Source organism: Acomys minous, assembly GCF_964271855.1.
Source record: "Acomys minous genome assembly, chromosome: 10".
Taxonomy (NCBI): Eukaryota; Metazoa; Chordata; class Mammalia; order Rodentia; family Muridae; genus Acomys; species Acomys minous.
The window spans coordinates 6,627,545-6,654,767 of record NC_140491.1 but is presented as its reverse complement, the minus strand read 5'-3'; the positions used below and the strand labels follow the sequence as shown (position 1 = coordinate 6,654,767).

General features: G+C 45.4%; 1 protein-coding gene across 3 annotated transcripts in view; it reads right to left on the bottom strand.

Annotated features, from left to right (window-relative positions):
• SMIM14 (small integral membrane protein 14) overlaps positions 1–27,223 on the bottom strand; it is a 71,212-nt gene that overhangs the window by 42,886 nt on the left and 1,103 nt on the right. For all 3 annotated transcript variants that reach the window (XM_084797615.1, XM_084797616.1, XM_084797617.1), the window contains one exon: positions 20,822–21,037. The gene's annotated coding sequence lies outside the window, so the exon portion shown is untranslated. Of the gene's footprint in view, positions 1–20,821; positions 21,038–27,223 lie in introns of those variants that run through there.

The following is a 27,223-nucleotide window of genomic DNA, read 5'->3' as shown; positions in this document are numbered from 1 at the left end:
CAGACTGTCCTGAAACTCGGCCTCTGCTGTGCCTCTGCCTCCCTCCTGCTGGGATTAAAGACGTAAACCCTGGGATTAAAGGAATATGCCCTGATTTTTTAAAATTGTATTTGCAGCTGGTCATGGCAGCAAATGCCTTTAGTCCCAACACTCAGGAAGCAGAGGTAGGCAGATCTTGTAGTAAGATCCAGGCACCAGGGCTACATACCGAGACCCTGACTAACACTCAGCTGGCTGTGGTAGCCCATGACTTTAGTCCCAGCATTGAGGAGATGAGGCAGGTAGCTCTTCCGTGAGTTTGAGGCTAGCCTGGTCTACATAAGGCCCCTCAAAGTTGCTGTGTGGCTGAGGGTATTATAAACTCCGCCAGCCTCCTGCCTCCAGTTCCCAAGGGGTAGGATTATGAGAGAGAGAGAGAGAAAGAGAGAGAGAAAGAGAGAGAGAGAGAGAGAGAGAGAGAGAGAGAGAGAGAGAGAGAATATCAGCATGTCCAGATTGGCATGTAAAATGCTTAAGATTTATTTTTAATTATGTGCTTGTCTTTGTGAGGGTCTGTGTACATGTAAATACAGGTGCCTATAGAAGCCAGAAGAGGACATTGAATCCTGTGGAGTTGGAGTTACAAATAACTGTGAGCCCCACAATTCGGATGCTGGGAACTGAACTCAGGCCCTCTGCAGGAGCGGTGTACGCAGCAACCACTCCCCAGCTTGGGAGTGAATGTAAATTCCCAAGCACTACAAGAGAAATTTAAGTGTCACTTGTCAGCCACTATATTATGTCTTCATCTGTTTAAATTCATGGACATATTTGCTTTGCTCATCATATAAAAGGATAATCTAGCAAAGATTCCTAAATTTAAAAGAGAAGGAAGTGGAGTTGGCAAACTTGGAGTTTTATTGGGCCCTGTCATAGACTACTTTGTTTGCTTTTTCTTATAATGTACCAAAGGTAAATAAAGGCAGGTAGGCAGACGGTACAAAGGTCCTGATATGGGTTCCGACTGGGGCTGAGGATGTGGGTCAGTTGGTAGAGCATTTGTGTAGCTTGTAAGAGGCCTTGGATTTTAAGATCAAGATACAGACACACATAGACACACACATAGACACACACACACACACACACCATGATCCAATTAGCGCCACCCCTGCAGAGGATGTTAATATAGGCCATTGCTGCTAGCACCAAGGGCCTAGGTATCAGACAGACTCCCAAATAGTCAGAGAAACAGGGAGAAGGCCCTGACTATGTAATAAAAGGGTGAACTTCCAAGATGGCTGCTTCTTTACCTGACCTGAGACCAAAGTCTGGCAGCTTAAAATAAAGGCCTTGTGGGCTTTTCCTCTTGTCAGTCAGGTCCCTGTGGATGGACTGGTTCAACAAGTTCAAGGCCAGATCGGACGTGTTTGCACAACAGTTGTGTGCCAGACAGCCGTCCTGTTCCTCTTCAAACTGACCAACCCCTAAAATAGAGGAGGAAGGCCCTTCAGAGACCTTAAAAGTCCCAGCCCTCAAGGAGAGCCTAAGCTTTGCCTTCCCCAATTCCGTGAGTCCCCAGCTCAGCTTTGCAGAGGGTCTTTTCTCCGTGTGCCCAAAATATGTGTGTTTCCTCACTCCCTGAGTAAAAAATCTTTCTTTACCACAGGATTCTGTCTGCTCCTGTCCACTGTAGTTAAGAATTTCTGGTCCCTACCCGTCTCACTGGAGATGTTTCCTGCCTGTAAATTCTTTAGCTGGCAGAGAAAACAAACCCAATCAATACCCCTAGACTAAGATGCCTAGAAGATCACAGTGTGAGCCTAACCAGTGGCTGGAGGCTCAACAGTAGGACAGCTTGATATCATAAATTCAAAAAATTTTTGTTTTATTCTTTCAAATAGGGTCTCATTATGTGGCATAGGCTAGCCCCAAACTCAAGATCTTCCTGGCCTCACCCAAGGATTAAGATTACTGGTTGAGCTGGTCTTGGGGACACACATCTTTAATCCCAGCACTTGGGAGGCAGAGACAGGTGGATTGCTGTGAGTTCGAGGCCAGTCTGGTCTACAGAGTGAGTCCAGGACAGCCAAGGCTACACAGAGAAACCCTGTCTCAAAAAGCCAAAAAAAAAAAAAAAAAAAAAGCACTGGGCAGTGCCATCAAGCCTAGCTTCAAAAATATTTTTTATGTGTGTGCCTAGCAAACATATTTATTTGTCCTTTCTTTTTTTCTTTTTCTTTCTTTCTTGTTTGTTTCTTTGTTACACAGGGTTTCTCTGTATAATAGCCTTGGCTGACCTGGACTCACTCTATAGACCAGGCTGACCTTGAATGCACATTGATCCACTTGCCTCTGCCTCCCAAGTGCTGGGATTAAAGGCCTGTGCCACCACCACCATCCCCCACCCTTTTGTTTTTGTTTGTTTTGTAATTAATTAATTTATTTATTATGCATACAGTGCTCCGCTTGCATGTACTTCTGCAGGCCAGAAGAGGGCGCCATATCACATTACAGATGGTTATGAGCCACCATGTGGTTTCTGGGAATTGAACTCAGGACCTTTGCAAGAGCAGGCGGTGCTCTTAACCACTGAGCCATCTCTCCAGCCCGTTTTTGTTTTTTGTTTGTTTGGCTGGTTTTGTTTTTTCGAGATAGGACAGCCAAGGGCTCGACTTTTTTTTGCCAACAATTTATATGCTATTTCGTAAACTAAAGCCATTGTATATAAAATAGTTATAACTTTCCAACAGAGACAGGCAGATCTCGGAGTTCAAAGACAGCCGGGGCCACATAGCAAGTTCCAGGCCTCATGATGCAACTCTGCCTCAATAGCTATATCTGTAGATATCCCTAAGAAACAGAAGTCAGCCAAAACACAACACAACACACACACACACACACACACACACACACACACACACACACACGCCGGGCGTAGTGGCGCACACCTTTAATCCCAGCACTCGGGAGGCAGAGGCAGGTGGATCCTGTGAGTTTGAGGCTAGCCTGGTCTACAGAGTGAATCCAGAACAGCCAAGGCTACACAGAGAGACCCTGTCTCAAAAAGCCAAAGAAAAAAGAAACAGAAATCAGGAGCCGGGCATGGTGGTGCATATCTTTAATCCCAGTGCTGATTGAAATGAGTTTGAGGCTAGCCTGGTCTACAAAGGGAGTCTAGGACAGCCAAGGCTAACACAGAGAGACCCTGTCTCAAAACAAACAAACAAACAAACAAAAAGGCAGGCAGAGAGATGGCTCAGTTGGTAAGGTGGTTATGATGCACACATGAGATCCTAAGTGCACATCTGCAGCACCTGTGTGAACACCTGCCACTGTAAACAGCGTAGTTGGGGGCGGGGCAGGGGAGGGGGCGGGGGTGATGTGATACATGACAACACATAACAGCCTAGTTGAATCAGTGAACTCTAGGCTCAGTGGGTGTCCTGGTTGATTTTGTTTGGAGAAGAGGAACCTTAATTGAGAAAATGTCTCCACCAGACTGCCCATAGGTGAATCTTTTTTTTAAATTATTATTTATACAGTGTTCTGACTGCATGTACACCATGTACTGCACACCAGAAGAGGGCACCAGATCTCATTATAGATGGTTATGAGCCACCACGTGGTTGCTGGGCATTGAACTCAGGACCTCTGGAAGAGCAGCCAGTCATCTTATCCACTGAGCCATCTCTCCAACCCCCTTGGTCCTGGTCTTTATTACAGCAATAGAAACCTAAGTTAGCAAGGCTACACAAAGAAACTCTGTCTTGAAACAACAACAAAACTTAATTTAGACAGGATAGAATCTGTCACACACACACACAAAAAAAATAAGGTGACAAGTGATTGAAGAAGACACCCAGTGTTCACCTCTGACCTCTACATTTGTGTGGAGCACACTCACCATGGACATTACACAAAATTAATAAGTGAATAAATTTGCCCCCCCCCCCACTAGCCTGGCTAGGGAAGGCAGGGAGGAAGCTAGTACAAGAGTCCATTCTTCAGCATTCCTCCCCTTCAGTTACTGCGTGACTATCACACAACCCACAGTGGCACTAGCCGAGTCTCAACAGAGGCAGGAAAATCACGACCTGGTAGCTAAGTGCTGCAGGTCGGAGGCCACAGGTCTACAGAACAAGTTCTAGGCCAGCCAGGGATACAAAGCAGGAGTCTACCTATCAACACACAAACAAACAAATAATAGGAGACAATATTTATTGTTTTTCTTTTTTTCTTTTTTTTTCTTTTTTGAGACAGGGTTTCTCTGTGTAGCCTTGGCTGTCCTGGACTCACTTTGTAGACCAGGCTGGCCTCGAACTCACAGCGATCCACCTGCCTCTGCCTCCCAAATGCTGGGATTAAAGGCGTGCGCCACCATGCCCAGCTACTTTAATGGCTTTTTAAAAAGACATCAGAAGGGGCTGGAGAGATGGCTCAGGGACTGAGAGCCCTGGCTGCTTTTCCAGAGGACCTGAGTTCAAATCCCAGCACCCACAAGGCAGTTCACAACTGTCTTTAATTCCAGTTCCAGGGGATCTGACTCTCTTATATAGACCCATGCAAGCAAAACACCAATTCACATAAGATAAAAATAAAGACAGCAGCTGGGCATGGTGGCACATGCCTTTAATCCCAGCACTCGGAGGCGGAGGCAGAGGCAGAGGCAGAGGCAGGTGGATCGCTGTGAGTTCGAGGCCAGCCTGGTCTACAAAGGGAGTCCAGGACAGCCAAGGATACACAGAGAAACCCTGTCTCGAAAAAACCAAAAACTAAAAAGGAAAAATAAAATAAAGATATGAGACACTAAACTCACATTGAACAACGTGTTCTTAGTCATCATGAGGACCTTGTTCAGTTAATAAGTTCCTTATGATTTCTCTTCTGTCCCTCCAAAGTCCTTGAGGACATTACAGACTCGCTAATTGGCAATGGAAATTCCCTTGGACTCAGATGGGTACTAGCTCCAAACTGTATTCCTCGGATCCCTCCTTCCTCCTGATAGGAGGTGACAGAAAGGACTCAAAAAGGCAGCAAGGTGGTGTGGTGGTACATCTCTAACCCAGGGTCTCAAAGGTGTGAGGCAGGAGGATTATGAGTTCAAGTCTAGCCTGTACTACGTGGAAACACAAAACGAGAGATAGAGAGAGATTGTGAAAGAGGCTGGTGGCCTGAATGCTTCACTCCGGGAGCATGTTCTCATGTCCGTGCCCTCAGACAGCACTTATGGGATGTCTGCACTGGACAAAGACAGGAAGCAGAGCTTGCTGAGCAGGACATGGGCTGTGGCACAGGCATGAGCCTCCCCTCCCCCATTATATACAAATACACATTTTACAAAGGCCTCCAAAAGGAAGTAGGCCTTGACTGTCTGGAACTCAGTTTGACGGAGGGCTGGCTATGGAGAAACTGTTCTGAGCAGGTGTCTCAACTCCAGGATAATGCTCACTTGTCTACATGGCTGTTTTCATTTGTCTTTGCAACACAGTTCACACATCCTGAGACCCCAACTATGACCGTCTCCATATGTTCTGAGACACAGTTACAAACAAAACATACAAAACTTGCTTTGGACAAGTCAGTGATTTTTAAATCTGGTTTCCTTCCCAAGTTGATTAACAAAGAATAACACATCAACCTCAGGGTGTTTCTTGGAACCTAAATCACAGCCTAAACAGCTAGCTCCCCTTGGTTTCCTTGGTTTTCAAGAATTAAAGGTGTAGGGATGGGGCGGGGAGATACCTAGTGAAACTCAAGTCCTATCAAGTTGTTACACTTTTTTTTAAACATTTATTTATTATGTGTGCATTAGTATGGGGGTACACATTTGTGTCTTTTAAAAATATGTATCAAAAATATAAAAAAACAAAAATAAATAAAAATATGTATCAAGTGGTTGAGAGATGGCTCAGAAGTTTAGACCATTTGCTGTTCTTTCAGACAACCTGAGCGCCTCTTCTGGCCACTTGCACACTAATGCCCACATCCACTCACATGGACACATACTCATAGGCATTTTTTAAAAAAAGATGTATTTATTTATTATTATGCATACAGTTCTCTGCCTGCACATACACCTCCATGCCAGAAGAGGGCAACAGATCACATTATAAATGGTTGTGAGCCACTACATGGTTGCTGGGAATTGAACTCAGGACCTCTGGAAGAACAGTCAGTGCTCTTAACCTCTGAGCCATCTCTCCAGCCCACCTATACACATTTTTAAAAAATCAACAAACCCGGACGCAGAGGCAGGTGGATCGCTGTGAATTCAAGTCTAGCCTGGTCTAAAAAGTAAGTCCTAGATAGCCAAGGCTACACAGAGAAACCCTTGAAAAGCCAGCAAAACAAAACACCCTCAAAGCCTGAAACAACAAACAAAAAACAAATAAACAAAAATGCACCACTGGGTCACTGAGATGCTAGGGGACACAAGTGCTTTCTGATAAGCCGGAGGACCTGAGTTAGATTACTGGGATCCTGTGATGGAGGGAGAAAACTGTCAGAACTACCCCCGACCTCCGCAGCTGCCAGGACTTACTGACTTGTGCACACAGACACGAAGTATGGTCAGGAGAGCCCACCAAGCACGAGGCGTGGTGGCACAGCCCCGTAACTGGGAGGGTAAAGGCATTCTCCTCCTCCATGGCAGTTTAGTGTGGCACCGCTCGTCGCCCCTTCAATCCCTAAGTCTCAGATTCAGTCACTGAAGGAGGGAAACGGAGGCCTTTGTCTAGGTTCCGTCTTACCAACCCACACAGCACAGCAGCTCTGCATAGTCACGTAGCTCCGACCCCTCACCCCGGTCTCCCTTCCTCTTGGGCCCTGGTGCATTTCCAGTCTTCCCCTCTGAGGCAGAGCTTAGAGACACGGCTGAGTGCTGCGGTCAGGAGAGCGGTCCCCACACTGTGTGAAGCAAGTTTACTTTGACTTGTTTCCTTCCCTTTACTCTGTTTTCTGGTTTTTTTGTTTTTGGTTTTTTGTTTTGTTTTTGGTTTTTCGAGACAGGGTTTCTCTGTGTATCCTTGGCTGTCCTGGACTCACTTTGTAGACCAGGCTGGCCTTGAACTCACAGAGATCCTCCTGCCTCTGCCTCCCGAGTGCTGGGATTAAAGGCCTGCGCCACCACGCCCAGCTCTCTTTTCTGTTTTTTTAAAAAAATTTATGTGTATAATGCTTTACCTGCATGTCCATCTGTAGGCCAGAAGAGGGCACCAGATCACATCACAGATGGTTGTGAGCCACCATGTAGTTGCTGGGAATTGAACTCAGGACCTCTGGAAGAGCAGCCAGTTCTCTCAACTTCTAAGCTATCTCTCCAGGCCCTACCCCCTTCTCTCATCACTTCCTGAAACTTTTTTGTTTTTATCTCTGTTTTATTGGATTTACATCATTTTCAGTATTATTTCTGCACTCCTTTTCTATTTTCTTTTCTTTTCTTTTCTTTTTTTTTTCTTCAAGACAGGGTCTTTCTGTGTAGCCGTGGCTATCCCAGACTCAGTTTGTAGACCAGGCTGGCCTCAAGCTCACAGAGACCTCCCTGCCTCTGCCTACCATAGTGTTGGGATTACAGGTCTGCACCACCACTGGCTCTATTTTCTTTATAGTGCTGAGAACACTATAGAATCATACATTTAAAAAATTGTCATAATGTACTTTTGTTGTAAGTCTTGAATAGAAGAAATTGGGCTATAGGAGGCAAAGTTTTAGATACAAGAAATTCGTGATCTATTCACTTTCTTCCTGTGTAGAGAACTGGTGGGTTCTCTCCTTTCCCCTTTCTGTGGAGATTGACCTCAGGTCTCCAGGCTTGCCAGGCAAGTGTGTTCACCTGCTGAGCCTTCTTGCTGGTTTAACATTTCTTACTGGGACAACAGAGGCCCTAGGACACCAAGAGCTACAAGGCTTGGCACTGTGTGTGGCCCACACCTGTAATCCCGGCACATGGGAGGTACAGGCAGGAGTTTCAGGGGCTCACAGTTATTGTCAGGTATAGTGAGTTTAAGGTCAGCCAGGATTACTGGAGACACTGTCTCAGAAAGGAGGGGGGGGGGAGAATGTTAGAGATGTGTGTCACACAGGAGTTCTTGCCTAGCTTGCATAATGACCCAGGGTTTGAAAAAGAAGACAACAAGGAGGAGGAGGAGAAGAGAAAGAGCAGAGGTGAGAAAAGAAACAGGAAAGGATTATAAGTCTATTAGAGATGGAACCAGGCATTCAGAGGTTAAGCCTTACCCCAAAGTTGAACCATGAGATGTGAGATGTTTCTAGAAATGGTAGAGGTAAAAAGTCCTACAGCCCCAGGTACTTAGGAAGCCCAAAATACAAGCAAACAGGGGCTGGAGGGGAGGGTCAGTAGTTAAGAGCACTGGCTGCTCTTCTAAAGGACCCAGGTTCAAATCCCAGCACCCACATGGCAGTTCAAAACTATATTCTGCAGGCTGGAGAGATGGCCCAGAGGTTAAGAGCACTGGCTGCTCTTCCAAAGGTCCTGAGTTCAATTCCCAACAAGCACATGTTGGCTATCAACCATCTGTAGTGAGATCTACGCCCTCTTCTGGTGTACAAGTGTACATGGAGGCAAAACACTAAACACATAATAAATAAAAGTTTAAAAAAAGTAAACTGTATTCCAGTTCCAGGAAATCTGACATCCTCACAGACATACAGGGAGACAGAATAGCTATGTAAATAAAATAGTAATAAAGAAAAGTTAAAAAAAAAAAAGGGCTGGAGAGATGACTCAGCAGTTAAAGAGCACTGACTGCTCTTCCAGAGGTCCTGAGTTCAGTTCCCAGCTCACAACTATCTATTATGTGATCTGATGCCCTTTTCTGGCCTGCAGGGGTACAAGCAGGTAGAGCACTGTACACATAATAAATAAATCTTTAAAACAAAAAACCCCTAAACCAAACAAAACCAAAAGCCAACAAGCAAAGATATGTATTTGTTTGTTTGTTTGTTTTTGTTTGTTGTTGTTGTTGAGACAGGGTCTCACTGTGTAGCCCAAGAGCTTTCTGTACACAGGGTTTAGCAAAGTTAACCCTAGGCAAAGAGGTGGAGCAAGGAACCAGATGACAGGGACGAAACAGGGAGGAGGGGCTTTGAGTTAAAGGGTATTTAAGACATTGTGGAGAAGAAAGAGCTTTTGGCTTTCTCCTCTTGGGCTGGCAGATGAGCTAGCAAGGTTTTGGTCTTGAGCTTTTTGGCTGTTTGCTCTGGGACGTCAGTAGAGTAGGAAGTGCTTTCTCTGCCTCTCAGAGCTGGCAGGTTTTTCACCCCAGCGTCTGGCTCCCAAGTCTCTTTTGTTTTTTCTTTTTTCTTTTGTTTTGTTGACACAGGGTTTTTCTGTGTAGCCTTGGCTGTCCTAGACTTTGTAGACCAGGCTGGCCTCAAACTCACAGCAATCTGCCTGCCTCTGCCTCCTGAGTGCTGGGATTAAAAAGTATGGGCCATCACACCTGGCTCTCCAAAGTCTTTATTGGTAAAATCAAACACTTGGGCATTTCTCTCTTTGTAACAACATGAAAGCAAGCTGAGGAAACCCCAGAGTGCACAGCAGTAAACAGCATCTCTGCTCCTGCACGAGCTCCCTTCCAGACTTGCTCCAGTGACAGACCATGACCTGGAAATGGTTCCATTACATAAACCCTTTCTCTCCGAGTTGCTTTTGGTCACGGCATTTATCACAGCAACAGAAAGCAAACCCAGACATGCAGTAGCACAGGACTAGACAACCGTGGCTTCGGTGGTGTCCTTATTATGAAGCCCTGTGTCCTCCTGGGCAGGAGAGGAAAGGGGGGGAGGGGAACTGAGGAGAGCTGGGGGTGGGGGGGTGGGAACTGAGGAGAGCTGCCATTCATCGGGACACAGATGAAGAAGGAGGTGCCAGGGTGAGACTAAAATGATGGGTAAAGGGCCACATGGCTGAGCCCAGGCCAATATTACCGGCTTAGAAGAGCTTAGTATCTGCCCAGATATCGTGACTGAAGCTTTTGTGTGAGGCCAGCCTGATCTACAAAGTGAGTCCAGGACAGCCAAGGCTAACACAGAGAGACCCTGTCTTGAAAAACAAAATAAAACAAAAAAGTCTCTGTGTCAAAATTCAAAGCTAGGGCGGTCATAGAAAAATGATACACCTACATTTCCCACATCAACAAAACATTTTTACATGTCTGAAACATCTTCTTTCTCTTATCTGCTGGTTTTGTACCTACCCATCTTTTCAGTTATCCTCACCAGCTGGGTCACTCAGGAGGTGGAAGCAGAAGGATCATAAGTTCAAGGCCATCACTGGCTACATAGTGAGTTCGAGGCCAGCCTGGGACTCAGTCTCCAAAACCTAAAAAGGAGACAGGTTTTGTGGCCAGACATCCACTTGTTGTCTCCTACAGTTTCCTGGGACACTGAGGACAAACCTTCCTGGCACTAAATCCCCGCAGCTCCTACATCTCACACTGCACTGGATTTCCCCCCACTGTCTTATTTACTGACATAACTATCTGGCAACTAAGTGTTAGTGCCTTCAAGGCGGATACCGACTCACAGTAGAAACCCAAGACCGAGACACACAAAGAGAACCGAGGGAGGATAGAGGAGATTAAACACCAAAAACGTCATGCACAGACTCTGCAGTGTTTGATCTGAAGACGCCTGTGGAAAGAGATGACTGTGAGAGGCCTCTTGAGATTTGAAACTGCATAAATGCTTAAGTGCTTTGATTTCTTTTTCTTTTTTCTTTCTTGTTTTGTTTTTCAAGACAGGGTTTCTCTGTGTAACCTTGGCTGTCCTGGACTCCCTTTGTAGACCAGGCTGGCCTCGAACTCATAACAATCCACCTGCCTCTGCCTCCTGGGTGCTGGGATTAAAGGTGTACACCACTACGCTTGGCTAAGTGCTTTGATTTCTTGCTAATAACTCAATATATGGAAATTCAGAAAATGGTAAAATGTAAGGCTAGCCTATCTCTCCAGAAAGAATGAATTACTTGGAAGAGAGAAAAACGTTATAAACAATAGCATCTCACCTTTTCCTGAATTATTATCATTTTGTACTTTGAGAGATGGAGCTCTTTTTATTCCTGCCTTTGGGGGGGTGTTTCTTTTTTGGGGGGGTGTTTCAAAGCAGGGTTTCTTTGGGTCACCCTGGCTGTCAGAGACTTGCTTTGTAGAAAAGGCTGGTCTCCAACTCAAAGAGATCCACCTGCCTCTGCTTCCCTAAGTGCTGGGATTACAGGCCCGCACCACCGCACCCTGCTCTAAGTGTAAAACTTTATAAAAGCAGTACTTTGTGAGTTATAATAATTATTTTTATACAGAAGAACACCAAAATATATGCTTTGGAATGTCTGAAATAATTTTACACTTGATCTTAGCCAAAAAGAAGAGAAGTGATACCTGAAATACTTATTTTTAAAGTAAGGTCATTATTAAACTGACTGTGCTGCATTTAAGTAGGCAAGTCTAGAAATACAATCTCATATAATAGCATTTTGTAGCAGTATATGTAAATGTCAGTAAAACTGATGTTCCAAGCAAGACGGACAAGGAACAGAAGGCGCTATGAAGACAGATGACAGAAAAGAAAAAGAAAGAAAGAAAAGAAGACCCAAAATTAACTAGCTCCATCACACATAATCTTCCTCAGATTGGAGGGGTGAAGCGTGCATGGCAAGGGGGGAAAGCAAGGCCACGTACGTGAGGAAGAGTGAGCACCCACACCTCTGCCAAAACTTTACCTGTCTGGTATGCTTAAAGATCTTAAATTTTTTTAAAGGCCTGTGGTGGCGCAGGCCTTTAATCCCAGCACTTGGGAGGCAAAGGCAGGTGGATCGCTGTGAGTTTGAGACTAGCATGGTCTACCTGCTTTATAGCAAGTTCCAGGTCAGCCAAGGCTACACAAAGCAAACACAAGATCCAGGTCAGCCAAGGCTACACAAAGCAAACACAATTCCAATGCGACATACATACCGGACACACAGCCCTCAGTGGACTGCTGGAGTTCTGGGGACAGGAACTAACTTACAGCCTTGCCCCCTCCATGTGCCAGTATCACAGAGAGTGAGGCTGCTGAGACAAATGACTGCCATCCTCCTCTCTGTCATGAAGCTTCCCGTGGAACCTGCCAGAAGCAGGAGGATCTAACAACTTTACCTTCCAACTCAGTGCTGCTGTGCCAGCAACTCACTTCATAGGCTGCTGCTGCTCTCAGTGTGGTCAGAAGCTTCCTTTTGTAGTGGGCAGTAGCCAGTGCAGAGACTCATGAGTGGTACAAGTGCTGAGGACACACTCCTACTGAGTGCTCTAAACAGGACATCTGATTAATGCACTCATTAGACTCAGGAAACATCAATCAAAAGCGGCCACTAAGAAGTGTGAGAGCCAGAGGATGGAAGGCGGGCTGTGAAATGCTGTCTTGTAGGTATAGTGTGGCTGTTGCAATTTACAAATGCACAGCAGCTGTGGTTACCTCTGCCAGATTGGTACAAGATGAAGCCTGATAAAATTCCAGCATGGCCTGTCTCAAAAAACAAACAAACAAAACAAAACAAAACAAAATTCCAGCATGGATGTGGTGGGGGTTGCTCTGGTTGCTGCCCAAATGAGCAGACTCACATACCTCAAAATGTTTGTAACATTGCCTAAAAACGTATTCCTGTTTGATCAATAAAAAGCCAACATATCCAGGCAGGGCAAATGGGATAGGCGTGGCTAAGGTTCTCAGGCTTTGGAGACAGTGAGGTTGTTGAGAAAGGAAGCAGTCAGAGACCGGAAGACGATGCTGGGAAGGAGGCGCCACGGTGGAGGAGAAGCACAGGGCGAGGGTGGATGGAGGAGTTGGCCCAGATGAAGAACTTTAGCAAGTGTTTGGGATTATGGATGGGGGGTAGCTCTGTAGAAATTACTAGAAGCTGATGACATGGGATTGGGGCAAGGAGTTATGGGAGGTAGTTTAGGAGATTAATATCTGCCCTGCCCCAGGTGAACCAAGGCTATTTTAAGATATAACCGGTGTCGGTGTTTGTATTGGTTGATAACGGGTTAGAAAATACCCGGGTAATACTAATTAGCCTAATAATAAACATTTATGAGGCCATACTTCTAAAATAACCACAACGTGGACCGGAAGGGGAGTGCAGGTCCCAGCAGCAGCTGCAGAGCCATCAGCAGTTTCATAGCTGCGGGCAGGTGGCTAGTCTCTTTCCTCTCAGGGTGTGACCACTTGTATGCGGCTAACATTCCAGCAGATGAGCTCGCACTCACATGAACATGGGCAGCACACATTAGACTTCGTATTGGTTTTCTGAATTTAAAACAATTTTTTTCATGCAATATATTTTGATCATTTTTCCCTCTCCTAACTGCCCCCAGATCCTTCACACCACCCTACCAACTCAATGTGTTCTTTTTCTCTCTCTCAAAATTAAGAGTAAAAAACAAGAGGACCTGCAGTTGAGGAAGGTGTAGGGTGCTAAAGGTAGAAGATGAAGGGGTAGATATGACTCAAATGCTCTGTTGTTTAAACTGTATACATATAAGTCGCAGGCGTGGGGACGCACGCCTTTAACCCCAGCACTCGGGAAGCAGAGGCAGGCGGATCTCTGAATTTGAGGGCAGCCTGGTCTACGGAGTGAATTCCAAGACAGCTGGCCTCGAACTCACAGAGGACCCAGGTTCAATTCCCAGCACCCACATGAGAGCTCACGCCTGTCTGTAACTTTATGATTTGACACCCTCACACAAACATACATGCAGGCAAAAAACACCTATGCACATAAAATAAAAATAAATTTTTTTTTTTAAATATAAAACAAGGGCTGGAGAGATAGCTCAGAGGTTAAGAGCACTGACTGCTCCTCCAGAGGTCCTGAGTTCAACTCCCAGCAACCACATGGTGGTTCACAACCATCTATAATGAGATCTGATGCTCTCTTAGACCACTGTATACATAATAAATAAATAAACTAAAAAATATATTTACAAAATATAAAACAAATCAAAACAAAAAATAATAAAAAAGCCAGGCGTGGTGGCACACTTTAATCCCAGCACTCGGGAGGCAGAGGCAGGCGGATCGCTGTGAGTTCAAGGCCAGCCTGGTCTACAAAGTGAGTCCAGGACAGCCAAGGCTACACAAAGAAACCCTATCTCGAAAAACCAATAAATAAATAAATAAGGGCTGGAGAGATGGCTCAGAGGTTAAGAGCACTGACTGCCTATCCAGAGGTCCTGAGTTCAGTTCCCAGCAACCACATGGTAGCTCACTACCATTTATAATGTGATCTGATGTCCTCTTCTGGCCTGCAGGTGTACATGCATACAGACCATTGTATAAACAATAAATAAATAAAGCTTTTAAAAAAGTTGATGGGGGGAAGGGGGACTGGAGAGATGGCTCAGTGGTTAAGAGCACTGGCTGCTCTTCCAGAGGTCCTGAGTTCAATTCCCAGCACCCACATGACAGCACACAACTGTCTGTAGCTCCAATATCTGACACCCTCACATGGACATATTTGCAGGCAAAACACCAATGCATATAAAAAAAATTATTTAAAAAAAAGTTGATTAAAAAAAAAGTTGATGGGGTTAAACAAAAATGTCAAGTTTCCGTACAGCAAAAGAATACAGAGAATCCCTGTCTTAAAAAAAAAAAAAAAAAAGCCAGGCATGGTGATGCACGCCTTTAATCCCAGCACTTGGGAGGCATAGGCAGGCGGAACACTGTGAGTTCGAGGCCAACCTGGTCTACAAAGTGAGTCCAGGACAGCCAAGGCTACACAGAGAAACCCTGTCTCAAAAAATGAAAACCAAAACCAAAACCAAACAAACAAAAAAGAGGGCTGTAGTGATATCTCAGAGGGTAAAAGCACTGACTATTCTTTCAGAGGTCCGGAGTTCAATTCCTAGCAACCACATGATGGCTCCTGACCATCTGTGATCTGATGCCCTCTTCTGGCCTGTAGATGCATATGCAGGCAGAGCACTGTATACATAATAAGAAATACATATTTTTTTAAATGAAAGAAAGAAAAAGAAGCAATCAAATGAAGAACAGCCTAAAGAATGATTGGGAAAAAAATAACTGCTGGGAGTTGGGAGCTGGAGAGATGGCTCACAGTTTAAGAGCACTGACTGCACTTCCAGAGGTCCTGAGTTCAATTCCCAGCAACTACACGGTGGCTCACAAATCATCTATAATGTGATCTGATGTGCTCTTCTGGTGTGCAGGTGTACATGCAGGTAGAGCAGTGTATACATAATAATAAATAAACCAATCTAAAAACAGAAAAAAATTGCTAGGTAAAAATCTGCAAGAACCGGGCAGTGGTGGCACACACCTTTAATCCCAGCCCTCGGGAGGAAGAGGCAGGTGGATCACTGTGAGTTCGAGGCCAGCCTGGTCTACAAAACAAGTCCAGGATAGCCAAGGCTACACAGAGAAACCCTGTCTCAAAAAAACCAAAAAATTAAAAACTCAGGAAGATTGTATCTAAAATTAAATGTAAAGACTTGAAAGCCTAACAAGAAATAAGACTATTTAATAAATAGGGAAATCCAGTGAAGAGGTTATTCTCAAAATATGAAATACAAATGGCCAATAAGCCAAGTGGTGGTGGCATACACCTTTAATCCCAGTACTCAGGCAGAGGCAGGCCGATCTCTGTGAGTTCGAGGACAGCCTGGTATACAAAGTGAGTCCAGGACAGCCAAGAAACCCTGTCTTGAAAAACCAAACCAAACCAAAACCCAAAATCGGTTTCTGTTGGGATTCAGACCCTGGACAAGCGGCTGAGGTGTGTATCTGACCCAGCTGGAGCTGGCCTCCAGGTTCTCACAGCATCCCTCAGTCCCTACTTGACCTTTCCAGCTGCCCCCAATAAGCCTGCCTTTCTTCTTCTTCTTTTTAATGAGTAGTAACTTTTATTTAAAATAATATACCCAATATTTCATCATTTTAAGACAGTAGTTGGTGAGAGTATTTTACATGGCTTTTATGGAAATCCAGGGTGAATTTCACAGTCACAGTACATGAAAGAGGGCACAAAAGTCACTAGTAGCCCTTGGCTGCAGTGTCAGCCGTGCAGCTGCAGCCCTTGTTTTTTGTTTTGTTTTGTTTTTGTTGTTCTTGGCTGTCTTGGACTCACTTTGTAGGCCAGGCTGGCCTTGAACTCACAGAGATCCACCTGTGAGGGCTTCTCAAGTGCTGGGATTAAAGGCGTGCGCTGCTACCACCTCCACCAGCTTCTGTCTTTATTCTTAATTTGGCTTGAATTGGCTCCTTTTGTTGGTGGAAAATACCTATCGATCTCTGTGTACAATGACCACGTGTCCTGTAACACACAGAGGCATATCTGGGCTTGATAAAGATGACGTCACCTATGGCTTCACTTCATACAGATAATGCCTTACGCTGAATTGCAGTATTTGGTAGGCGGCAGAACCAGTGCAGTTAGCACACCAGAACACAGTGCTGACGAGAACAGGAGGTCGACACGTGCTAGGCAGTTCTGGGTACAATACTCCCAACGGAAAGTGACCGGTTTCTTTCTCGGCTAATGGCTAATAGCCTTTTCCTTTCCAGACACCAGAGATGTTAGAAGTGCCAAGGTCAAAAGTGTCTCTGGTCTCCCCACGGCCACAGGCTAGAGGCCGGGGTGGGGCCTGGTCTCCCCAAAAACCATAAGGGGCCCATGGGCGCGACAGTGAGGACTGAACACTGCGCTGCTCATCCTGATCCTCAAGTGCTCCGCTGCTGGAGGCCCTCCTGTCCTGCAACACTCCTGCCTCCTTTCTCACTCAGAAGGCAGAGGCAGGAGGAGCTCTGAGTTCAGGGACAGCCTGGTCCACATAGAGAGTTCCAGGCCAGCCAGGACAACATAGTAAGACCCTGTCTCAGCTAAGCATGGTGGCACTCGCTTTTAATCCCAGCACTCAGGAAGCAGAGGCAGGCGGATTGATGTGAGTTAGAGGCCAGCACAGTCAAGGCTACACAGAGACACCCTGTCTCAAAAATAAACAAACAAACAAGATCTTGTCTCAAATAAATAAATCTTTGATGCCCAATCTTCATGCCAACAAGAGATTAGAGTTACCATGGAAACACGGCACATGTGTTTCTCTGAGGGTATTTCCTGAAATGTTTAACTGAAGGGGGCTGACCCTCCCTGAGGGTGAGTGGAACCATTCTGTGGCCAGGAATCCAAGTCTGAATCCAAAGGAGACAGCAAACTGCACTAGCCTTCAGCTCCCTCACTGCTGATGTCATGTGACCAGCTGCCTCACACCCTCACTGCCCTGTGTTTCCTGAGATGAGGGACTGCATCCTGAGCCAAAATAAACAATTTCTAAGATATTTTATCACAGTCTCTTTATGTAAAGTGTAATGCCAGGCCTGAAAGTTAGTATTAGTAATTAAGGTTCAAATAAAAGAAGCCTGCTTGCAGCCAGGTGTGGTGGCGCATGCCTTTAATCCTAGCACTCGGGAGGCAGAGGCAGGTGGATGGCTGTGAGTTCGAGGCCAGCCTGGTCTACAAAGCAAGTCCAGGACAGCCAAGGCTACACAGAGAAACCCTGTCTCAAACAAAACAAACACATTGCTTTTAGGTCCTTGTAGAATAATATAACATTTTGTTTATTCAGTTTTCATTACTGTTTGGGTTTTGATTTTCAAGACAAGATTTCTCTGTGACAGCCGAGGCTCTTCTGTACTCGCTCTTGGACCAGGCTAGCTTCCAGTCCACAGAGACCCGCCTGCCTGCCTCTTCCTCTGCCTCTCAAGGGCTGGGATCAAAGGCGTGGGCCTCCAAGTCAGGTTTGTGGTCTACTTTGTAAATAAACGATATTTTAGAGTAGTTTTAGGTTCACAGCAAAGTTACCTGAAAGTTGCAGAGTCCCGTCCACTCCTCATCACAGTCTACCCTAGTGCGACACATTTGTGTCAGAATTAACCTGTCGTTGTCAGTCAAGCCCATGCTTCTACTTCTGCCTTGTTTATTTAAACTTACTACCTGTTTACTCCTTCAAAATAGTTCTTACAGGCAGGCAGTGGTTGTGCAGGCCTTTAATCCAGCACTTGGGAGAAAGAGGCAGGTGGATCGTTGTGACTTCGAGGCTACCTGGTCTACAAGAGTCCAGGACAGTCAGGGCTATACAGAGAAACCCTGACTCAAAAAAAAAAAAGAAAAGAAAATCTGATCTTTTGGAACTGGAGGTATGGATGGTGTACGCCACCATGTGTCTTGGGAACCTAACCTGGGTTCTCTGCAAGAGTAGTAAGGGCTCTTAACCTTTGAGTCATTTCTCCAGTCCCTAAAAATACTGATTTTTAAACTATGTGTATATGTGCAGGTGAATTCAGGTGCCCTTGAAGGCCAGAGGTGTCAGATTCCCCTGAAGCTAGAGGCAGCTGTAATCCAATGTGGGGGCAAAGGCAGAAAGTCCTACTTGCTAAGTCTTCTTTCCAGCCCCTGTACAGGTTTTAAGATGGCTCTGAAGCCGGGCGTGGTGGCGCACGCCTTTAATCCCAGCACTCGGGAGGCAAAGGCAGGCGGATCGCTGTGAGTATGAGGCCAGCCTAGTCTACAAAGTGAGTCCAGGATGGCCAAGACTACACAGAGAAACCCTGTCTCGAAAAAACAGAAAAAAAAAAAAAAAAGATGGCTCTGAAAAGACTATAGGGCTCAAAAAAGTCTGACTAAAGGCAAGAGCAGAGACCTGGTACAGATGCAAAGAGAGGCACTGCAGGTGGTTAGATATTTTGTGTTTAAGCCATTTCCCCTTGTTGTGACATGACCATCACCTCAAGAAGCAGCAGCAGTTGTAGTGACTTAAGGAAAACCTTGGCCTGCAGTCCTTTCACCAAAACAGCAGGGGGAAGCCCAAGAGCTAAATCTATGGTGATATAATGGGGGGAGTTAAGCTTCTCTTGGAGGAAGAGGGGGAGGCTCATGATGCCCTCGGTCAAGATTTCTGTCACCTGCCCTCCTGCCAATCCAGACCTAGCTGCGTGGGGGCTCGGGTGTGTGACAGAGAGGGATAGGAGGGATGAGACCGTCAGTGATGCAGCTGCCGCAGAGTCACTCATGTCCCCGTAAGTAACCCCAAGAACACATGTGTTCACCAAGATAGACTTGCATGAAACCCTTTCTTTGGTCTGTCAGCATGTTTGTTTGTTTGTTTTTTGAGACAGGGTTTCTCTGTGTTAGCCTTGGCTGTCCTGGACTCACTTTGTAGACCAGGCTGGCTTTGAACTCACAGAGATCTGCCTGCCTCTGCCTCCCGAGTGCTGGGATTAAAGGTGTGCGCCACCATGCCAGGCCGTGTTCTACTTATTTATTTATTTATTTTTAAGATCTATTTATTTATTATGTAGTGTTCTGCCTGCATGTACACCTGCAGGCCAGAAGAGGGCACCAGATCACATTACAGATGGGAATTGAACTCAGGACCTTAGGAAGAATAGTAAGTGCTCTTAACCTCTGAGTCATCTTTCCAGCCAGTCTGTCAGCATTTTATCTGGGGTACATAGACACATCTTTTCCTCCTCCAGAAATGTTACACAATAAATCTTAACATAAAAATTCAGTTACAGAGGCCGGACAGTGGTGGTTGTGTATACCTTTAATGCCATCCCAGCACTCTGGAGGCAGAGGTAGGCGGATTTCTGTGAGTCCAGGACAGGCAAGGCTACCACAGAGAAACCGTGCCTTGGAAAACCAAAAAAAAAAAAAAAAGGGCTGGAGAGATGGCTCAGAGGTTAAGAGTACTGACTGCTCTTCCAAAGGTCATGAGTTCAATTCCCAGCAACCACATGGTGGCTCACAACCATCTATAACCAGTTGTGGTGGTGGGAGGCAGAGGCAGGGGGATCTCTGAGTTTGAGGCCAGCCTGGTCTACAAAGCGAGTCTAGGACAGCCAGGGCTGTTCACACACACACACACACACACACACACACACACACACACACACACAGCTAGTCTGCTGGAATTCCACTTTGAATTCCTGTCAGAAGCACGCAGAAGAAGCACGCTGAAGGCTCAGGACAGATGCTTGTCATCTGTCACATAAGCCACATGACATGACGTGGTCTGTTGCTGGGATACCAAGTGCCACTGTTGTTATGTGTGAGGAACTGCACGCCACGGAACAGGTCTGGTACCAGGTTTATCTGGGGGGAAGGGAAGGGGGGAGGAGTTAGAGCCTGAGTGAGCTGTGAGGGCAGAGAGAGACAGAGAGACCAAGAGAAACATACAGAGACAGAAGGAGACCGAGCGAGCTGGGGTGGTGGGCAGGGCCTTTTAACCCCAAACGCCTGGCCACGGCCACAGGTGATGATGCTAACCCTTGCCAGGCCCCCGAAGGCCCCTGAAGGCAGGCCAGCTCAATTGTCTGTTACCCCAACAACTGTACCCTGATGTCAGATATTCCTCCTTTATATGAACCATGGAGGGTTTTTTTGGTGTGTCCAGATCATGATATCAAAATAATATCAGGAAACCCTACATGCTTAAGTGTTCCTGACTTGATAAGTTTGCTAAGTAGTAACACTCTACGAACATCAGTTACCAGTCCATGCCTCAGGGTTTATATTGCGTAGGTGGTGGTTGTTCACTTCCACAAACAAACTGTGGAGCCGTTAGGTCTCATCATTTGAACTTAAAATGGAGACTTCTTCTGTTTTATAAAGTGGAGTCACTCAGGACAAAGCACAGCCTGAAAGGTAACGTAAGAATAGGATATGACTCATTTTGAGGTAGCTAAGGAGAATTTGATGGAGGTCATCGATATCTACAGGCATTAAAGATGACAAAGGCTAACAGCTGCCAGATTCCTTGGTACTCACATGCTTGAGTGACGAACACCAGTGGGATGATGAAAGGGCTCCTGGGAGAGTCACTGGACAGGAAGTGTGGGCTCTGACATCAACAGAGCTTCCCATCGGCCACACTTGAAATGGTACCCTGATTTTAAGGGAGCCCACTGATGCAGAGACTATACCGTAGAACACACGTCCAGCATCTCAGAGCACAGAGCAGACTAGATGAGGGTGGGAGGTGATCTGTGAAAGCAAACGATACGACCAGCTTAGTAAAGTGTATAGTATTCAGGAAGTATCTGTGCTCTAAATGAATGGTAATTGGCATAATTAAAATACTGAGTAAGTGCAAACTAGTTGTGAACTTCGTTTAACAGCAAGCTCTCATATTGGCCTTTGAGGTGAGCCTAGTGGCTTCTCTGTGATTCCAGGCTCTGAAACAAAGCACTCTGCTGCATGGAAGGGAAAGGAATTAACAAACTCAGCATCTACAGTGGGATGCCCTGCAGGGGCCTAACTGGAAAGGTGACTGGTGATTCCAGGGAGATCTGTGAAGGCCTCATTAGTTATGTAAACAGAAAAATTCAGAGATCTCATTACTATTATTTTGAGACATGTAGACCAGGGTGGCCTCAAATTCACAGCGATCCATCTGCCTCTGCTTCCTGAGTGCTGGGATTAACAAAGGTCACCATCATGCTATTTGTTTGTTTGCTTATGGTTTTTCGTTTTCGTTTTGTTTTGTCGAGACATGGTTTCTCGGTTACACCACAGAGCTCTGACTGTCCTGGACTCTTTGTAGATCAGGCTGGCCTCCAACTCACAGTGATCCACCTGCCTCTGCCTCCTGAGTGCTGGGATTAAAGGTGTGAGCCACTATGCCTTTTTTTGGTGTGTGTGTGTGATGGTGGTAATCAAACCCAGGGAACTGAAAAAGTAACTTTTATTCTCCTGGTTCAGTTATTGTCTTGGAGGATTACTGCCTGCTTCTACTAACCTAGGCCTAGTCCTGGAAGCTTCTGACATAGGCCTAGAATGTTTTCAGTCTCTGAGACTTACTGCTTAATGAGCTCACCCTTTTTCCCCCCTTGGTTTTTGAAGACAGGGTTTCTCTGTGTAGCCTTGGCTGTCCTGGACTCACTTTGTAGACCAGGCTGGCCTCAGATCTGTGGCTCCATCTGCCTCTCCCTCCCCAGTGCTGGGATCAGAGATGGGCACCACCATGCCTGGCTTTGTGAGCTCACCCTTTCTTGTTCTGAGATCTGGGCGGGCTGGTTCAACTCAGCTGTTTTGCCTCAAACTCTTCTCCCAGCTGGTTTATTCACTCTGGCTTTTCTATGGGCTCCTGAATTGCTCTGTTTGGGCTCAAACTGACTCCCCAATCTTTTCTGTTTGTTTGTTTGTTTTGTTTGAGACAGGGTTTCTCTGTGTAGCTTTGGCAATCCTGGACTTGCTTTCTAGACCAGACTGGCTTAGACAGAGATCCACCTGCATTTACCTCTCTCTGTCCTGGGATTCATGTCACCACATCTGGCTCAGCAGTCTTTCCTAATCTTCTGGCTTCTTCTCATCCTCTGACTTGTTCTTTTTTCACCTGTGTCTAGGTTGCTCTCTCATTCAACTCTTTGTAAAACTCTCCTGGTAAAACTTCCTCCTCTCTCTCTCTGCACTGACCCCTTAAGTAGCTTCCCTCTCTCTCTTCTCATGAGAGCTGGGAATATCCTATTCTGTCAAATCTTTCTGATTCATCACTTTTCCTGCTATGCAATTAAACATCACTTTCAAACATGGGTGCTAACTTTACCTTCCTCGTTTAGGATTGAAGTCCTGTACAATCACGCCTGGACCTAAACTTTTCTTTACCTGATACTTGTTCTATACCAGGCTGGCCTTGAACTCAGATCTGCTTGCTGCTGTCTCCTGGATTAAAGGTGTGTTTGTATGCCAGCTGGATTACACAGACCTAGAAGATCTTTGGATGTGATCTCTTGCCAGAGCATCCACGTTCTGAATTAACATTCCCTATGGGGAGCTACGCATACCAGGAAAGTACTGTACCATGGAGCTATATCTCAATCTCCCTGCTTCCTTTAGACTAAGTAGCTAGTAAATAACCCAGTCTACAGGAAACTGGGACAGTGGGGAGGACATCCTAATGGGACTCTAGATGAGACAAGCATGGGAGAATGGCAAATAAGAAGGATCTAGAGGGTCCTAGAAACCTACAAGTAGGACATTATGTTAGGCAGATTTGGGCCCAGGGGTCCCGCTCAAACTAAGGCACCAGCCAAGGACAATACAAGGGGTGTAAACTTTAAACCCCTACCCAGATCTAGCCAAGGGTCAGAACATTCTCCACAGTAGAGTGGAGAGTTGGATATGACTTTCTCACGTACTCTGGTGCCTCACCTTTGACCATGTCTCCTGGAGGGGGAGACCTGGTGGCACTCAGAGGAAGGACAGCAGGTTACCAAGAAGAGACTTGATACCCTATGAGCATATACAGGGGGAGGAAATCCCCCTCAGGAACTGTCATAGGGGAGGGGAATAAGGGGAAAATGGGAGGGAGGGAAGAATGGGAGGAGACAAGGGATGGGATAACCACTGAGATGTAACAAGAACAAATTAATAAAATAATATATATCTTGGAAAAAAATAACCCAGTCTACATAATATATAGCATGCTGAGTCATTATTTCAGTAAAAACTGCGTTCTGTGAATAAAGTGGCTTTTAGTTCACAACTCAATCACGAAAATACTTTTCCATAGATTTTATTAAAGTACCACTTTCCCATTTAATCACAGAGAAGATTAAGAAAACAATTTGCAGGCAACTGTGGAAGTTACATGCCTAAAGTTTCTATATGCAGGAGGTCACAAGTTGGAGGGCAGCTTGTATTACACATTGAGACCCTGCCTCAAATAAGCCAGAATCTACGCTAATGCAGTAGGATATAGGGTGAACATCCACGTTTCCGTGTGTGTGTGTGTGTGTGTGTGTGTGTGTGTGTGTGTGTGTGTGTGTGATGTGTGTAAATGTCAAGGGCATGTGTGGAAGTCAGACAAATAGCAAGAGTCAGCTCTTCTGTACCATGTGAGTTCTGGGATAGAACACAATTGTCAGGCTCAGCACTCACTGGTAATAAATATTTTTCTTTCCCCAAATACTTAAACTTTGTTTCTCAAAGGTAGCTACCATTGTTCAGTTGCTTACATATTTTTCAAGTACTATTTAAAGATTCACAAATATTGCATATACAAATGTATTACAGGCAGTTGGATCATGAGGGCTCTAACATAATCAATATATTGACTCAACTTGGGGTTCACAATGCCATAACATTGTGGATGAATTGATTGACATTTCTGAAGGTGGTGCTAAAGGAAGCAGTTTACTAGGGCCAGATTTAGGGGCTGGTGAGATGGTTCAGTGGGTAAAAATTACTTGTTGCTGTAGAAATATCATATATAATGTCTTTTTTTAATCAAATGCTATAAAACTTGTGTTTACCACAAAGAATTCAAGTGTTTTTATCCCCTCCTGCACTTCTAAGATTTTTTTATGCAAATAAAATAATCCTTCCCCCCCCCCCCCCTTGTTTACGCGGAAGTTGAAGGCTTGAGGTGGTTCCAGGGATTTGGTGGCCCCTCCCCTCTGCTTCATTTCCTCTCCACCAATTCCTTCTTATTAGTTAAATTAAGAACCCGGAGTGGGATGTCAGCCAACTAATGAGGAAAAGACACAGACACCTCCTGCGTTAGAATAAGAGCCCAGCGCGCCTCTGTCTCAGTGGCTCAAGCTTCTGAGTGCACTTTATTGGTCAGGAGTGAAGTCTGTCTATCCGGACCCTTCAATTGATTGTTTTCAACCTGAATTTATCTCTACACTGCCAGGCTGATGACCTGAGTTCAATCCTTTGACCCATATGGTAGAAGTGGAGAACTGACTCCCCGAATTGCCCTTGACCTCCACAGGTATGCTGTGATTGGCACACGCTCGAGTGCACGCACAGACACAAACACACACAACCTAAGTTCTTTCTTGTAGAATAATTTCAAAAAAATTATTTGAGCGAAGGTCTTGATATTATTGGGGCCACTTTCTGTTTTTTCTTTTCTTTTTTCTTTTTCTTTTTTTTTTTTTGTTTCTGCCTTTACTCTTAGCACTTGGGAGGCAGAGGCAGAAGGATTGACACCAGCCTGGTCTACATAGTGAGTTCCAGAACAGCCAGGGCTACACAGAGAAACCTTGTTTCAAAAAACCAAAACCCAGGGGGCTAGAAAGATGGTGCAGCAATTAAGAGCACTGGCTGCTCTTCCAGAAGACCCAGGTTCAATTCCCAGCACCCACATGGCACACACAACTATCTGTAACTCCATTCCAGAGAAACACACACACACACACACACACACACACACACACACAGAGGCAAAACACAGGCCCATAAAATAAAAATAAATAAATTTAAACAAACAAGAGGAGCAATGTCTTTAATCCTACCATTCAGGAGGCAGAGGTAGGTGGCTCTTTTCCGAGGCCAATATGGTCTACCACTGAATTCTGGGCCTGCCAAAGCTACAGTGAGACCCTGTCTCAAAAGCCAAAAACAAACAAACAAACAAAAAACCCAAGGCAGGCAAGAGAAGGGAAAAAATAAAGGGCATTTACGGTGATATGGAGGTCAGACACACAGAGAATAAATAGCCATACACTGGGAAACCTTATAAAATGAGTAAGGAAGCCCAAAATGGTGAAAGAGTATTAAGGAAAACCATGCTTAGCAAACAGAGAGAAGTAAAATCATCCTCCCCCCCTTTTTTGGTTGGTTTTTCAAGACAAGGTTTCAGTGTGTAATAGTCCTGGCTGTCGTGGACTCACTACATATAGCAGGCTGGCCTTGAACTCATGAAGGTTCACCAGCCTATGCCTCCCAAGTGCTGGGCTTAAAGGCCTGTGCTAACAAACCTGGCTAAAATTACACTTTTTTGAGTGATATGGAAAAGTGGGCAGACTTACAACCCTGCATAGCTGCCACTCAGCTCCTCAGCTCCTGCACTAGGGGTGGAGATTCTGGGAAGGAAAAGCACAGTGTCTCATTAGAGAACTAATCAGTCCCACCTATCTCTTTAATATGGCTTAAGGGGGTCCCTTAGCCAAAGCTGCTGAACCAGCCCAGCTGGAATGTCAAGTCTCGACCACAAGTTCTTTTTCCCCCCTTCTCTAGGCTAATCTCAAACTCCCCTGCCCTAGCTTCCTAAGCAGCTGAGGTTAAGGGAGTAAGCCATCATGCCCAGTTTAGAATTATTTACAGACAAGTTGCAAAGATAGCAGAGAGTTATATATACTCTTCACTCACCTTCTGTTAATGTGAGATTGTAAATTACAGGGTGCTTTGCCAAGACTAAGCAATTAACACTGGCATAACAGCACCCAGGAAATTATTCAGACACCACTAGTTATTTTCTTTTGGTTTTCTAGAATGTTAATAGAATGAATTCCAAAAGTGGGATTGCAGCTAAATGATTACCTGCACTAAAAAACTCACAAACAAGCCAAGGCGGTGGTGGCGCACGCCTTTAATCCCAGCACTCGGGAGGTGGAGGCAGAGGCTGGTGGATCTCTGTGAGTTTGAGCCCAGCTTGATCTCCAAAGTGAGTTCAGAACAGCCAAGGCTACACAGAGAAATCTTGTTTAGAAACAAAACAAAACAAAACTGGAGAGATGGTTCAGTGTTTAAGAGCACTGACTGCCCTTCCAGAAGAGCTGCGTTCAATTCTCAGCACCCACATGGCACCTCTCACTTGCCTGTAGCTCCAGTTCCAAGGGGACCCAACACCTTCACACAGGCATACATGCAGGCAAAACACCAATGCCCATAAAAATAAATTAATTTTATAAAAACAAAAAACCCCCAAAAACAAAAAACCCTCACAAACCAGAGCCTGGGGTAGTGGTGTCTATCTTTAGTCTTGGCACTGGGGAAGCTAAGACAGAGGAGGTTTCTGTTTGTGGTCAATCTGGGTTGTACAATGAGAGCCTGCCTACACACAAACACACACACAAACCACGCACATACAACCTGCCTGGGCTGTAGGCCATTCATAGTGCACATACTTGGCACGCACAGGCCCTGGGCTCAAGCTTCAGCGCAGAAAATCCCATTACCAGGTCCCTTTATTTTAAAGAAACTATCAGGCCTTCCTAACTTGTTCCCTCTGTTTGAGTACTGTTAAGCGTCTTGAGGTTTGGCAGCGTGTCATCAAAAGTGCTTTTAGTTGTACTGGCACAAACACCTACAGCATTTCAATCTGTATCACCGTGAACATTCTTTGTAGTGTTTAGCTATACAGGAAATAGTTGACCCCCCCTTATAACCACTAGGGGGCTCTGCTACAAGATCTTTTCTAGTTTTTGTCAGAAATGTTTT